The following is a 16,985-nucleotide window of genomic DNA, read 5'->3' on the forward strand; positions in this document are numbered from 1 at the left end:
AGATGAAGTCATGAAATTTACATACAAGTGGTACTACATGAAAAGTATCATGCTAAGTGACATGAGTCAGAAAGAGAGGGACAGACATAGAAAGATTGCATTCATCTGGGGAATATAAAGTAACAAAATAGGAGACTAACATCCAAAAAGAGTCAAGATAAGTACCAGGAGGTTCACTCCATGGCTTGAAGTCCAGTCACGCATGCTAGGGGCAGAGGTATCTCAGATAGAGACGGGAACACCAAGTAAAGGGTGTTGGGAGGTTCCTCCCAAGTTGGGAGATGCATCCTAAAAGTAGACTATAGACTGAACATGATTGCCACTCAATGCCTCTTTTGCAAACCTCAGCAAACAAAAGGAGAGAGAGAACAAAAGGGAATGCCCTGCCACAGAGGCAGGATGGGATGGGGGTGATGGGTGTCAGAGGGACACTGGGTTCATTGGTGGTAGAGAATGGGCACTGGTGGAGGGATGGGTACTCAATCATTGTATAACTAAAACCCAAGCACAAAACCTTGTAAGTCTACAACTTTACCTCATGGTGTTTCACCAAAAAAATTTAAAAAACTAGATCTGGAAGAATGCATCTGAGTTAGAAACCTGAGCCAAGAAGCACCCAGTTTCCAAGGGAATGCAAAAGATATGGGAAGAATTTGAGGTATGAGTGGTAAGAATTGAGTATGGGAATATTCAGTTGTCGTTTGTTATCTGACTGTAGTCAGGTTTAAATGATAACCCAGGCCATCTTGACAGCATTCAGCCGAAGAGAAGAACAACATGGAGGGCGGGATCCACAGATCCCGAAGGAAAAAAAAAAAACAGTTTCCAAAAAGAGCCGAGATCATCGGGAAGTCCGAGATGGGGTAGGTACCGCATCCCGCCTCCCCCAGATAGAACCCTGGTGACCAGAAACCTCTACAAGCACAGCTCGAGTATGCGGGCCCTAGGACTTTTCCTCAAAACCGCGTGGCTGTGAAAGCGGCCGCGAGACATCTCTCTATATACAAAGTGATCCATGGGAAGTAAACCACCTAACATTTCTCTCTGAAAATCATAGATAAGCTTTGAGCACGGCCACAGCCCCAGAAACACAAGGACTTAATGCATAACCCAGCAGCTTGGAGCAGAAAAGTGAACGGGCTATGTGTTAACCCAGCCATCAAGTCTGCCAGAGGGGAAAGGGTGTTGGTCCCTTCTGCCCTCCTCCCTCTGGAAAGAAAGGTGGCAGCCACATGGGAGCCTTGTGGACAGCAGGTATGAGCCGGGGGTGTGGGGGCGACTAAAACCTCATGGGAAGGGGGGCGTTCCGGTCCGTCCTTCACGCCCTACCGAGGCCACCAGTTGCCCCCCACGAGCAGCTCTCCAGCACGGCCACAGCCCCAGAAGCACAATGACTTAATGCAGAACCCAACAGCTTGGAGCAGAAAAGTGAAAGGACTATGCGTTAATCCAGGCCATCATGTCTGCCAGAGGGGAAAGGGTGTTGGTCCCTTCCGCCCTCCTCCCTCTGGAAAGAAAGGTGGCGGCCACATGGGAGCCTTGTGGACAGCAGGTATGAGCCGGGGGTGTGGGGGCGACTAAAACCTTATGGGAAGGGGGGCGTTCCGGTCCGTCCTTCACGCCCTACCGAGGCCACCAGTTGCCCCCCACGAGTGGCTCTCCAGCACGGCCACAGCCCCAGAAGCACAAGGACTTAATGCAGAACCCAACAGCTTGGAGCAGAAAAGTGAAAGGACTATGCGTTAATCCAGGCCATCATGTCTGCCAGAGGGGAAAGGGTGTTGGTCCCTTCCGCCCTCCTCCCTCTGGAAAGAAAGGTGGCGGCCACATGGGAGCCTTGTGGACAGCAGGTATGAGCCGGGGGTGTGGGGGCGACTAAAACCTCATGGGAAGGGGGGCGTTCCGGTCCGTCCTTCACGCCCTACCGAGGCCACCAGTTGCCCCCCCACGAGCGGCTCTCCAGCACGGCCACAGCCCCAGAAACACAAGGATTTAATGCAGAACCCAACAGCTTGGAGCAGAAAAGTGAACGGACTATGCGTTAATCCAGGCCATCATATCTGCTGGAGGGGAAAGGGTGTTGCCCCATTCGCCCTCTCCTCTCTGGAAAGAAAGATGGCGGCCACATGGGAGCCTTGTGGACAGCAGGCATGAGCCAGGGGAGCGGGGGCGACTAAAACCTCATGGGAAGGGGGGCGTTCCGGTCTGTCCTTCACGCCCTACCGAGGTCACCAATTTCCCCCCACGAGCGGCTCTCCAGCATGGCCACAGCCCCAGAAGCACAAGGACTTAATGCAGAACCCAGCAGCTTGGAGCAGAAAAGTGAAAGGACTATGCGTTAATCCAGGCCATCAAGTCTGCCAGAGGGGAAAGGGTGTTGCCTCTCTTCTCTGGAAAGAAGGATGGCGGCCGCATGGGAGCCTTGTGGACAGCAGGTATGAGCCGGGGGTGTGGGGGCGACTAAAACCTCATGGGAAGGGGGGCGTTCTGGTCCGCCCTTCACGCCCTACCGAGGTCACCAGTTGCCCCCCACGAGCAGCTCTCCAGCACGGCCACAGCCCCAGAAGCACAAGGACTTAATGCAGAACCCAGCAGCTTGGAGCAGAAAAGTGAAAGGACTATGCGTTAATCCAGGCCATCATGTCTGCCAGAGGGGAAAGGGTGTTGGTCCCTTCCGCCCTCCTCCCTCTGGAAAGAAAGGTGGCGGCCACATGGGAGCCTTGTGGACAGCAGGTATGAGCCGGGGGTGTGGGGGCGACTAAAACCTCATGGGAAGGGGGACGTTCCGGTCCGTCCTTCACGCCCTACCGAGGTCACCAGTTGCCCCCCGCGAACGACTCTCCAGCACGGCCACAGCCCTAGAAGCACAGGGACTTAATGCAGAACCCGGCAGCTTGGAGCAGAAAAGTGAAAGGACTATGCGTTAATCCAGGCCATCATGTCTGACCGGAGGGGAAAGGGTGTTGCCCCAGTCGCCTTCTCCTCTCTGGAAAGAAAGATGGTGGCCGCATGGGAGCCTTGTGGACAGCAGGTATGAGCCGGGGGAGTGGGGGCGACTAAAACCTCATGGGAAGGGGACGTTTCGGTCCGCCCTTCACGCCCTACCGAGGCCACCAGTTGCCCCCCACTAGCGGCTCTCCAGCACGGCCACGACTCCAGAGCACAGAAACCAATTTCTTAACTATCTGACTTTCGGTATAAATACTTCCAGGGTCAATAGGTAAAATAGCAGAAATCCAAAACCAACATTTAATTCTTGAACCCAGCTGTAGAAAGCAAATCACTTCACAATGCTTTTTCAGCATGTCTGATTTGGGGGGGGTAAACTCTAAATAATAGTGGCGAATCTTTTATTGAAACAATGAATCTAATCAAAGCAGATAGAGTGTTAACTAGAATTCATCTGCCTCACAGGGACGGGGAGGGGGGGGGTGGGGTTTTATTGGGGTTCTTCATGGTAAAAAAAAAGTATTGGTAAAGGGAAATGTGTTTGATATTTGCATGACTGAGACCTAAACCTGAAAGCTTTGTAACCTTTCCCACGGTGATTCAATAAATAAATAAAAAAAAAATAAATGATAACCCAGGTCAGCAAAATTTGTTTTGTATACACCTAGATGGCACTTAGTGTATTTGAGAGGGAAATGGTCAGAGTAGTACTTTATTTATTTCTTTTAAAATTTTTATTAGTGAGACACCATGAGGTACAGTTGTAGACTTACAAATTTTGTGCTTGGGTTTCAATTATCACAAAAAAAGAAAATCACAAATCATCCTGTTAATCGTCGATTGCCTTGAGTGGGCCCCAGTAACGTCTCCTTCATCCTAGCCCTGAGATTATATTCAAGGCTCTTTAGAAGAATGAGACCCATCATTGTTACTGGTATTTGGCATATTGGGTACGACACGGGGAGTTTGCCAGACTCTGCCAGAGTTTCAAATATACAATGATCAAATACCCATCCCTCCACCAGTGCCCATTTCCCACCACCACGGATCCCAGTGTCCCTCCCACTCCCCATCCCCCCCATCCCACCCTGCCTCTATGGCAGGGAATTCCCCTTTGTCCTCTCTCTCCTTTTGGGTGTTGTGGTTTGCAAAAGAGTCAAGCCTGATTTTCAGGGAGAAATGTTGGATGATTTACTTTCCATTGATCACTTTGCATATAAGGAAATGTGTGGCCGCTTATGTGGCTGCACAGTTTGGAAAAAATGTCCAAGAATATGGAACGCTTCACGAATTTGCGTGTCATCTTTGCGCAGGGGCCATGCTGATCTTCTCTTTATCATTCCAATTTTAGTATATGTGCTGCCGAAGTGAGCACCAGAGTAGTACTTTAAACATTAGTCTTCTTTAATACATAAGTTGGATAAGAAAAAAAGATAAAAGTTTTGGTTTCCAACAGAAAATTCCTGTTAACTAGATAACTCTGGAGGAGAATAGGAAGTAGAGAGGACTCCAAGGTAATCCAAAGAGAAAAGTTTGTTGAAGTAAACATAAGATTGAAGACAATTTGACAATGAAATGCAAAGGAGCTATTAGAATTTGAAACTTGAATCTTTGGAATTTTTTTATTGTTGGAAGAATATAGGGAGAATTTCTAAATTATTTAGAAGATATCATTTCAGTTTTACACAATGGAATATCCTGGGGTGCTATCCAAAAGTATTATGAAATATAATATAGACTTCAGAAATTAGATATACACTGAAAGGTAGGTGATGGACCAAAAAACTTATTCAAAGCTCAGATATGAATTTAAATACTTGTGGGCATACCTCTGTTGTATACCATCAACCTCTTGGAAACAACTAACAAAAGGTATATTTGATCAATGTTTAATATTCTGGTTTTAAACAAGTTGGCTTTGGAAGACCTAAATCTCACGTAAAGAGAAATTTTGAGTTAGAAGGAGGTTTGGATAAAAAGACATAATGAATCTCTAATATTGGTATTTTCCTTCCATATCCATTTGTGGTGGTTGGACAAATTCCCCAAAGATAAGAAACTCAATCCTTTGGTTCATTATTTGAGAAGATGTTCATATTTTAATAAAAAAATTTCTTCCATTATTTCCTGCTTTAATAATACTGAGAGAAGAAGAAAATGGCATTGATAATTCTTCTAACTCCCTCAAAAATACAATTTCAAGAGGATAAATAATAAATGGATTTCATGTCCTTCCTATACATTCTGTAAGCTTCAAAAATGAACTAAGAGCAGACTGTTTAAAATATTTCTGGGTTTCTTACCCAAGCACAAAAAATTTTAAGTCTACAACTGTACCTCATGGTGTTTCACTAATAAAAATTAAAAAATAAAAATAAATAAATAAAATAAAACTAAATTAAAATTAAAAAAAAAATATGTCTGGGTTTCTTATATAAAATATTGTGGGATAAAGAAATAATTTTTGTAAACTGACCTGATTAGTGTAGAATAAATCTTATATAACAATGTATTGGGGGACCTATTGGAACCTCACCTGGTGGTACTTGGGACTACTCACAGCTTGGTGCTCAAGATGGCTCCTGGTAATGTTGGGGCAGGCATGCTGTGCTGAGGATTGAACTTGCCCTCCCATATGCAAAACATGTTCTCAGCCCATTGAGCTATTTCTCTGGTTTTAGGTATATTAAGATAGCCAACCAGTGTCAGAATACAATAAGGTTGTCTGAGGTGTATAGAGGACAGGTGACACTAATGCCCAAGTTATAATTGTAATATGTGAAGTACTTTACAAATCTATGCTATCTGGATGAATGCAACCCAACAGACTTACAGGACAGAACTGGAAGTAGTGCATGGTTGTCTAAGTGTGGAACTTGCAAAATCAACGAAAGCCTGTGTACTCTTATTTGGATTTCCTAAGGGTATGTATTCACTAGAAACTTGGAAGTTGACAAAGGCAGAATTCATTCTCCTCTTTAACGTTTTTAACATTTTATATAACTCTGTTCTAGACTAAGCTAATGCATTTTTGCATATAAATAATAAACTTTGAAGGCAACCACATTCACTGGTAATTATTATGCCTTCTCCAGAGATGTCATCTAAGTGTGAGTGAGGCTAATTAAGTTGCAGAATTCGCTCAGAGTTCTGACTCTCTTAGAATCTCTTCCTACTGAATCTTTGAATGTGGCAATTTGGTCCTTTTTGTTTTAGTACTTTTTAAAAGTTATAGACTAATGGAGATTTCTTGGCTGCCTAGAAATATAGTTATACTGACTTGCTTGCTTTTTTGAAGTAGTAGTTTAGCAAGGCCAGTTCTTACTGATTCCAAAGGACTTCTCTCCAAACTTTGAGTCTATGGACATTAGTCGGTGTAAAGGACTCGGAAATGTGATATAATGGTGCCTTCAGGCTAGGAATCTGGTCTGTGGGACATATTGTTATTTACAGAGTTGCCATGGAACTTGGATGGAGACTCAGTTCTCTATATGGGAGCCAGAATCCTGGTGTCTTTGTCTAGAAATTATGCTTCAATGAGAGAAAAAAATATTGCTGGTAAGCAAAGACACTGTTAATCATTAACTTTGTGGCACTGTTTCCACAATTGCATTTCTAGAAGATCTGGATAATCACATTATTTTTCAAATGGTTCAATTGATGTGTTTTTGTTATTATACTTTAGGATTATTAATATCAAACTGATCACTAAAGATTTACAATTGTATAATATGGAAAGATAGCTGATTCATTGAGAAAAATAGCCATAGAATGTGACTTGATCACTCAATACTGTGATGACTTTAACCTACCAAACCAAGGAAGTAAATAGAATTCTTTTTTGATTTTCTGTTTTCACAAGTTGCTCCAGATATGATTAGGGATATGTCCAAAACCAGATATGTCCTTCTGTGTGCATGCAGATAGAATGAAAAAAAGTGGCCGCCACTAAATTTAGGTTTGAATCTCTGCCCTACTCTAACCATCTGTGGGACAGTGAACAGAAACATTTTCAACATCAGTTGCCTCTTCTTTACAGTATGGAGGAAAATTTGTGCTTCTCAATATTTTTATGACGAGGAAATGAGATAACCCATGTAATAAGCACTGGCACAATAAATTATGCTAAATAATTCATTCAGTACTTTATAAATTATCATTTTCTTTCCCTATAATATAAGGCTATCAGTATGATGTCCCTATTTTTTGTTTTATAACCTGGCATTGTGGAACATACTCATATGGACAGTAGAATAAAATATCACAATTTGGCCTGTCTGGGAGATGTGGTTCCCAAATCTATTAGACATTTGGTGAGAAAACTAAAAGCTGCCTGGAGTGATTTTAAGCAGCAGTGCATTTTGGCGCCTGTAATAACTGTTGGAGCACTGGATGTCAAACTTCGTTTTGACCATCAGCAAGACTCTGCTATCTCCCAGTGGGGAACATATAATATACCAACCACCAATCACTTGCTACATTCCCTTTCACTACACATGAAGCAGAAGTTAAGAGTTGACTAACTGATAACAAAGCCATCCCACAAATCCTATTCCAGAAATTTGCAACTTATGTACATCTATTTGTATCTAAGACTTAGATTATTATTTAGATGTTATTTTCTCCGTAAAGGAGACTGTCCAAACTTAATCCTAATAGCCATAAACCATTATTGCTATTCTGTGCCAGAAATTATGCCAACTTATGCTTTTATCCTAACTATAAACATGTCAAGTGGTTACTGTTTCTAATTAGTGTGTGTGTGGGGGGGAAGCAGTTTTCCAGATAGTACTCAGGGCATCTAGAGACCATTCCCAACAATATTCTGCAACTGGGCTGCCCGATGGCTCAATGTGAGGTTCTGCTCAGGCCCAGAGGTGCTCTGTGTTCACATCATCACCTTGGAGGAACTTGAAAGTCACAAATGACTTATTTGGCAGTGCTTAGGGAGCCATGCAGGTGCTAGAGATTGAACTTGGACATTGGCAAGCATAGGGTACTGACTCTGACCTATCTCCCTAGATTCTGTTTCTGATTTTTTGTAGATAAAAACTAGGATATAGAGGCCAGAGAACTTGTCATATAATTTTCCCTGTAAGTAACAGAACTTGGATTTGTACCAAGAAACTATTCTATTCAAGAGTGGGTGAAAGGCATCATGTTTCAAGTCAAAAAGAAACTATTTATTTAGGCTCACACCTGACAGTATTCAGGGGTTACTCAGCTCTGTGCTCAGGGGTCATTGTTGGCAGTGCTAAAAGAAGCTTTAGACCAACTCTTTAAGAACCCTGATGGGAAAAATCTCTGGAATTCAGTGTTTTGTTTGGTCTAAATGCTTGCACGGGTTTTGGAGAACCAAAAGACATTTTGAGTCTCCTTTACAGATAACTCATCATAGGACAAGTGCATAGAGTGTGTTACAAGAAGACTTAGAAGCTTTCAGAAATGCACTCACCCTTATTTCTCTTCTATGGAAATTGGGATGCTGTGGCAGAATACAGGGAATATAGCAATTGCTCAGTATCTTGGAAAATTTGAAAGCAACTAGTAAGATTTTCAGTGTTCTCAGTAATTCAAACCTCATTTCCTTGATGATGAACATTGTTCAAGCTGTACTCCCAGTCTGAGCCAGTGTGTTTCATTCACCTTCCTACCTTTTTCAATTTCTGAGCTTAGACAAATTCATGCAGTCAGGGCTTATTGAGCAGGAAAGAAAATACTTGCTGCCCTTTTAGGATAAAGAACTTCTTAGGTCTAAATTGTTTTACTATGGAAATTTCACACACACAAGGAAATAAATAAATAGACAGGACCAACAAGCTACAAAGGAAAAGCTTTGTTCTTCTATGCTTTGGACACAGTTTGTCTCTTTGGCTAATAGCTAAATAACGATATACTTTTAATTTTGATTTTTCATTATTTTTATTTATTTTTCCCACTTACTTTAAGCACCATGGTTGACAAAGTTGTTCGTGATGATTTATTATAGACATTCAGTATTCCAAAACCAATCCCACCAACTCTGTTACCTTCCGTCTACCATTGTCTCCATTTTTCCAACCACTCCTTAAGCCTGCACAGGTCCACGATAATTTATTTTATGTTGCTTGTTACTACTAAGTGGCTAACAAAATAATCAAAAATACTCCAATAAAAGAAAATTGGTGAAAATTCTTGTATCTCACCATGGGGACATTTAGTCATTTTCTGAGGGTTTACTAAGTTGTTTCAAGTTAAGCCATGTGCTGATGTTTCTGTTAATTGAAATTAGTGGGCTTCTATGTTACTATTCCATTCAATCTGGTGTATCCCTACCGCAATGTCAGTTTTTTGAAGGTCTCAGCCAGGACTGAGTTTGAGTTTTTGAGTTTGGAGATGTTGCTCAGCCATGAACGCGGCCACACACTCCAGAAAACCCAGACTATTAACTGGGTAATCCAGTCAAAGGCATGGGGGGTGGCTGTTGGGTTGTAGATGTAGCTGCTGAGTCTTTGGTAGGGCTAGGACTTGGCCCGACACCCTCCTGAGATTATACTAGAGGTTTCAGCCAAGACAGGATATTCAAGAAATTTTTGTGGCTTGTTAATCTCTTTTGAGATTTATTTATGAGTCTTTGAAACAAGACCAGTAGATGAACTTCTATGGGGGTGGGAGTTGAGACAGTGGGTGTGGTTGCTGGGCTTCTGAAAGTACAGGGAAGCGGGGAGAGGGTACCCATCCTGAGAAGGCCCAGAGTTTCCAGCCCCCCAAACCAGGTGTGCCTGAAATTTTTAGCAGATTCACATCTCTGTGGTGCTTAGGTGATAGAGTCTGGCCAGAATCATGGAGGCAGCTGTTGGGGTGTGAATGGGGCTTCCAGGACATTGTTAAGTGGGAACTTGGCCCATCCCCACTCCCAAGGTTTTCCTGAAGGTCTCAGCCAGGACTGAGTATCTGAAAACTTTTTCAGAAATATGCTTTTAAATAAAACACTAGAATTATTCTTTCTAGATTCTATTTTGTGCAAACACTTATAAACATGATTTTAGTTTTATATAGATTCATGTTCACTTTAGATATTTTTATACTTTGTTTTCTTGTAAAACATTTCTCAAAGGGATATTTCAGGAAATGAGTAAAATCAAATGTCTCAATTTCCCCCTTTATACTCAATGTAGGAAACAATAGTATGAAAACAAATTAAAATGAAATCACGGGGGCTGGAGCAATAGCACAGTGCGTAGGGCTTTTGTCTTGCATGCGGCCGGCCAACCCGGGTTTGACTCCCAGCATCCCATATGGTCCCCCGAGCACTGCCAGGAGTAATTCCTGAATGCAGAGCCAGAAGTAACCCCTGTGTATCACTGGGTGTGACATCCCCCCCCAAAACGCAAAAAACCCCACTACTGAGAACAGTGAAGAATTGCAGTAAAATTTATGATAATATTCTTTGAAATTTGATATTAAAGAGCAGATATTAAAGTTTCAGATGTAGTATCTAAACCCACATATCAGGAACTATGATGAAGACAGAATATAGACAGTCACCTGTACCTGCAGGACTAGTACATCAGCAGCCTGATGGTGCCTTCAGGATTCCTGACACTCCAAAATTGCTGCTATGTCTTTGGCCAGACCCCAAAATCTTGGGACCAAGTTTACCAAGAAACTAAATGGCCAAAATTTAGGTATGTGAGAGCCATACCTGCAAACCACCTCCGATTCAGCTATACAAGCTTTTTTATTGGCCTTATTTCAGAGACCCATAGATAAATCGCAAAAGAGATCAAAAGCCACAGTTAATTTCAGACCTGCATATGGGTCTGAACAGACTGGGATAAATAGGAGCGGGGGGTGGGGGGTGGGCATTGTCCTGTGCTCGCCCAAGCAGAGCCTCCGGCAGCCACTTGCTTCCACAATCCAAAATTGCTGCCATACCACTGGTCTGACTATACAGTCTCAGGACAGATCTCACCAAGATATAATCTGTTGAAAATTCTGGTATGTGACTGAAATCTCTAGGCTTTCTCAGAGTTGGGGTGGGTTGCTTCCCCGCCCCCCCCACTTCCCAGTACATATGGAAGCACTGGCGGTCACCCCATGAACCAACTCCAGCATCACCCTGTAAGCTCTACTACCGGCCTTGTTTCAGAGACCCATACATAAATCTCCAAAGAGATCAAAAGCCACAGTCAAGCTCAGACACGCATATGACTGAACAGACCAGGGTAAATTGGAAGGGGGCAGGTTGACCTGGGGTTTGCCCAAACAGAGTCTCTGGCTGATGTTTGCTTCCACAATCCAAAATAAGCAACAATTCCTGATCTTACTCCATCGTCTCAGTACGAACCTCACCAAGGTATAGTCTGCTGAAAATTTGGGCATGCGGGTTTTGTGACTGAAATCTCCAGATTTTCTTGGGGTCTGGAATTGGCTACCTTTCTCCACCTCCCTGCACTTCCAGAAACTGTGGCAGTCACATCCATACCCCAAAGCTGCTACTCAACTGAAAAGTTACATGAGCCTTACCATCCCAATTAAAGTACCGAATATCCTGAACATACACCATGACCTCTTAGCACCTGTATTGCAAACCATAATGGAAAATATAAGGAAAAAGGAGAGAGAGAAGGAGAGAGAGAGAGAGAGAGAGAGAGAGAGAGAGAGAGAGAGAGAGAGAGCAAGGAGGAAAGTCTCACATAGAGGGAGGCTGGGGGTAGGGAGTTGAAGTTGGGGGATGGTGGTGGGGAAATGGGGGATATTGGTTGTGGGAAATGAACACTGGTGGAGGGATGGGTGCTGGATCATTGTATGACTGAAACCCAATTATGAATAGCTTTGTAATGGTCTATCTCACAGATATCCAATTAAAAAAATTTAAAAGAAAAGTAATGTGGAGTTCATCCCCAACTCAATCAGCTTAATCAATGCCTAAATAAATAGCAGTACTCCTACATTAAAATAAAAGAATACAGACAGTCAAATTCAAAGATTTCTCATTATTTGGAATACAATATACAATGGACAGGAGTGATAGCATAGTGGGTAGGGCATTTGCCTTGCATGCGGCCGACCTGGGTTCAATTCCTCCATTCCTCTCAGAGAGCCCGGCAAGCTACCAAGAGTATTCAGCCTGCACAGCAAAGACTGGCAAGCTCCCTATGATGTATTCAATTTGCCAAAACCATAAGTCTCACAATGGAGACCATACTGGTGTCCGCTCGAGCAAATCGATGAACAATGGGAGGACAGTGCTACAGTGCTACAATATACAATAGCAGTTACATTTTTTTTTTGTGGCCAAAGAAACTACGGTAAAAAATTTGGCAAATTTAGATGTGTAAATTTACATATTCATGCAGCTCAGTGTACCTCACATTCGCAAGCAAATTACGAGAAAACCATACCTAGATAAATCATAGTCAAACTGTTGAAAACCAAGGATAGACTAAAAAGCCTTGAAAGCAGAGGAAAATGAGACATTTTGTGCTAGAGTAGCAATTTGAATAATTCATCAGAAACTATGGAAACCAGAGAACCACGGGGCCACATTCTAAAGTGCTAAAAGAAATAAAAGACTTTTTTCATACAGTGCTACTCTCCTTCAAGAAGATGTGAAATAAATTTTTAGATAAGATAAAACCAAGAGAATTTTTTGGCAGCAAACTTCACTCAAATCATTGCTTAAGGAAATTGCTCAGACTGAAGGGAAATTATTTCAGCTGAAAGTGTATCTTCAGGAGGTAACTAGAAAACCCACAAGATGGCAACTATCAGAGTAAATATAAACAAATGTTTGTTTCTTTAGGTTTAAAAAATATTATTGATTAAGGAGGTAGCTCAAGGAGTTTGGAGCCATGCTTGGCTTGTGGGAGCCTTGGGTTTGTTCACCAGCACTATAGGGTCCCTTGAACTAGAGTGTAAATGGCCTTGAGCACACTAGTGTGGCCCCAAATCAAAAGAGAAGCAACAATAAAATCTATCCCAGCACAAGAAAGGAAAAATTTAAAAAAATTAGAACAAAAATCATAGCTCCTCCTCTTGGGCTTATAACCATACAGCTACAATTAGACATTTCTAACATAGAGTATAATACTGGGGGTAAGTGAAGTTATAATTATAAGCATGGAATGACAGAATAATAATTCTTTTATAAAATGTCATAGAGATACAATGTACATCATGGTGACTATAGTTAATAATACTGTTTTGCCTGTTTGAGAATTTTTATCATAAGAAGAAAGTGTGTATGGTGACAAATTTTAGCTACTCTTGTAGGACTCACTTCACAAGATATGCAAATATAAAATATTTGTGCTATACTTTATTTTTTACAGGCTTACAAACTTTCTTTTTAAAATTTATTTATTGAATCACTGTGAGAAAAGTTACAAAGCTTTCAAGTTTAAGTCTCAGTCATACAATGATCAAACACCCCTCCCTTCACCAGTAATTATTTTTCACCACCAAGAACCCTAATATACCCCCTCCTACCCCTCCCGATGTCTGTGAGGCTGATGATTTCTACTTAACTCTCTCTCTATTTTAATTACATTCATTATTTCAACAAGAGATGCACCATTATTGTTGAATTCCCCACCCCCTCCCAACAATCAGAACTGCTGAAAAGGCATTGTGAAATAATTTGTTTTTTGTTACTGTTTATGAAAACCATATGATGTGGTTTTCATAACCAGCAGTAGAAAACATTTGCAGCCGCGTGATTTTGGATTTCTGATATTTTACTAATTAAGTCTGGAAGGACTTCTGCCAAGAGCCAAATAATTATGAGATTGGTTTCTGTGTGTCTGGTGCCATGGCCATGCTGGAGAGCCACTCGTGGGGGGCAACTCGTGGCCTTGGTCGGGCATGAAGGATGAGCCTGTTTTGCCCCCCTTCCCATGAGGCTGCAGTTGCCCTGTCACCGCCAGCTCACACCTGGCTTCCCAATAAGCTCTGAGGTGGCAGCCACCATGTTGCCGGGATGGGGGGAGGTGAAAGAGACAAACACCCTTTCCCTCCCGGAGGGGGGCTTGGTGCTGTAGTTTAACGCATGGTCCATTCACATTTCTACCTGTAAGCTGCCAGGCTTTGAATTAAGTCCTTGTGCCTCTGGCGCCATGGCCGTGCCGGAGAGCCGCTTGTGGGGGGCAACTTGTGGCCTCAGTTGGATGTGAAGGACCTGTGCTATACTTCTGAGGCAAATTATTTTTTGTTTTAATCATACATCAGTTAAAATGTATCACAACATTTTAATATCTAAAATCACAAAAATAATGAATAAAAAGGAATTAGAAGAAATGTATAAAAAAATTACATTCTTTTTAGTAGACATGAGCGATTATATTAATATTATAAAAAGTGGATTCAATATAAAGAGCAATATAAATGTAAAGGACATTTTATACTTCTGAAAAATCAATTCTTAATTTCTAAAAATATATAATAAAAGTGTATGTACATGATAACAGAACTTTGTTATCAATCTGGGAAACAAATCTTGACAAAATTAAGTGCTAATTAAATTGGATAGATTAATTTGGTTATATCTAACTCTACTTTCTATAAGATGAACAGTTTAAATATAAAACTATGATATTCTAAAATAGGCAGAACAAATTATTGGTAGAAAAACAAGTATAGTAGTTGCTTCTGGGAAATAAAGAAGGGTCGATGAGAAAGGTTTATAAAGAAACCTTCTGGAGTTATGGTTGTGCTATGTATCTTGATAGGATTTTGGATTCTACCTCTATGTACATTTGCACTATTATATTTGAATATAGTTGTTAAGCTTACATGGAGAATTGTGTTGAATAATGTTTATGCAAAACTTAGGTCAGTAAGAGATTGAGAATGTTACCGAAGTTTGAAAGAGTTCTTTACTATTCTATCAAGTTAACTATGTTTCTACTGAATTGGGATGGACTTTAAAGCAATGCCTGGTGTCTTTATAAGAGTGAAGTTTGGAAATACATACAAGAAAGATACCATGTGAAAATGGAAGCATACTGGAGTTAGGTGTACATTTTTGAGTTACAGATCATTTACCTTTGGGATTATTATGAGAGATCTACATTCTTATGTTTGAAATATGGTGCTAATAAATATATATTTATTTATGGCCTCATTGATTAACACATTAAACTTATTTGTAAAAATGGTTTTAGAATAGATAGAGGTAAACATTTATATAATAAAACTTGAAAAAAATTGGTAAAATTTCTCCAAAGTTTTTATACATAGCTTTGAGGATGGCATCAAATACTCAAAATAGCATGGGAGATGAATTAACAGACATTGTGTGGGCAATTTCTACTAAACAGATTGAAAATTGAAGAGAAAATAATTTTTAGATGATTTATCTTCAATCTGTATTAACTTTCCATCAAATTCAGGGTAACAGAAACACCCCTTTGATACTCTCCTAGATAAAGACGTATTATTGCCTGACTTCAGGGTAAGAATAAGTGCTTCTGAGAGCCACTCCAGCCAGACCTGGCCCTGAAGAGTTGTAGGTCCATAAAAAATATTTTCTTTAAGTGGCCTTCACAACCCCAGACTTCACAACATCTTATTAGCTTTTGCTTTCAAGTGTTCTTAATTGTAGAATAAATTTTCTTTAGATATTAAATTCAAATGTCTTTTAAAATTGCTTTTGTAAGTGGCTATATTTGTAATTAGGGAATACCAATGATTTAAGGAGAGGCTTGTTAAATTTTTCTTCTATGATTATTTTATTTTGAGTTTTCATATATAGACTCACTTTACAGCTGAATAGGGCTGAGTTAGAATGCTAAAAACTGCAACACAATTTACTAATTAAATCCTATTTATTGGCCATCAAGTCTTAAAGAATTTGTGCTTGCATATAGCCCTAAGAGATGAACACAAAATTTAAAAATATTGCTTTCAATTTATCTTTGATCTGAGGAAGGGGACAATGAACTGAATGACACATTTATTTCAAATAATTATAAGTATTCTCACTATAATGTAATTTTTTGAAAGTCTGTTTTTTTTCTGTTTTATTTGGTGATGTAACTTACATGGTTCTAGTATTGCTTGGCATATGGTAGATTCTAGATAAATTCATCAGGTGGGTACTACTTGTGTTAAAGTGGAAAATGGCAAGAATGGAAGGGCAGGGTTGATAGTGGTCAAAGAAGTTTTCTTTCAGAAGGTTGGTCACATTCTGGCTAGAACCTGCAATATCACGTAGAGTCAGTCATATGCCAATCTACACAGAACAAAGAGCATCCCAGACCACCAACAAGTAGTACAAAGATCCTAAAGAAAGAATAAATTTGGATTTTGTAGATGATTTTGTGCAGGGTGTTAAAAGGATCTGTATGTCCTCTAGACAGACACGGTAAGGAATAAGATTAGAAGCAGAGACTGTTGTCATCTGGTAAGCAAAAATGAATTGAAGTGGAAAGAATTTAGAAAGACTTCACTCAAAATAACAGTAATGATAACAGGATTTGCTAACTGTTAGAGCACTGCCAATTTCCTAGATGCCTTCTTTAGGTTTATACTAGTGGAATTTTCATTTCTTTTCTGAATTTGTTTAGATATTAGGTGAGAGATATTTTTCAGCAATTCTCTGCCAAATAGACCATTTTGTAAGAAAGAAAATTTATTCTTTGTTTGTTTCATCGTGGATCCCAAACCTGTGTTGCTTAGAAGCTGTTCTTGGGTCAGTCCTTAAGAGTGGCTCCTGGGAGTCCTTGAGGGACCATATGTGATGGCAGAGATTAAATCTGATCAGTCTCATACAAGACAAGTGGCGTATCTTCTACCTTTCCAGTCTCAATACAACAAAGATATAAATGAAAAAATTACTGCCAAAGTAAAGTAATTGTGTCTATATGCTTTTTCAGCATGTCTGATTTGGGGGGGGGGGGAAACTCTAAATAATAGTGGTGAATCTTTTATTGAAACAATGAATCTAATCAAAGCAGATAGAGTGTTAACTAGAATTCATCTGCCTCACAGGGACGGGGAGGGGTGGGGGGTGGGGTTTTATTGGGGTTCTTCAGGGTAAAAAATAAGTATTG

General features: G+C 40.7%; 1 non-coding gene across 1 annotated transcript; it reads right to left on the reverse strand.

The window, feature by feature from the left end:
* Positions 1–4,217: 4,217 nt before the first annotated feature.
* LOC130044643 (U6 spliceosomal RNA) lies at positions 4,218–4,324 on the reverse strand. Its single transcript, XR_008795478.1, has one exon. It is a non-coding gene; the product is annotated as a U6 spliceosomal RNA (small nuclear RNA).
* Between the last annotated feature and the right edge of the window lie 12,661 nt (positions 4,325–16,985).

This window comes from Sorex fumeus, unplaced genomic scaffold, assembly GCF_029834395.1.
Source record: "Sorex fumeus unplaced genomic scaffold, SorFum_2.1 ptg000122l, whole genome shotgun sequence".
In the NCBI taxonomy this organism is placed as follows: Eukaryota; Metazoa; Chordata; class Mammalia; order Eulipotyphla; family Soricidae; genus Sorex; species Sorex fumeus.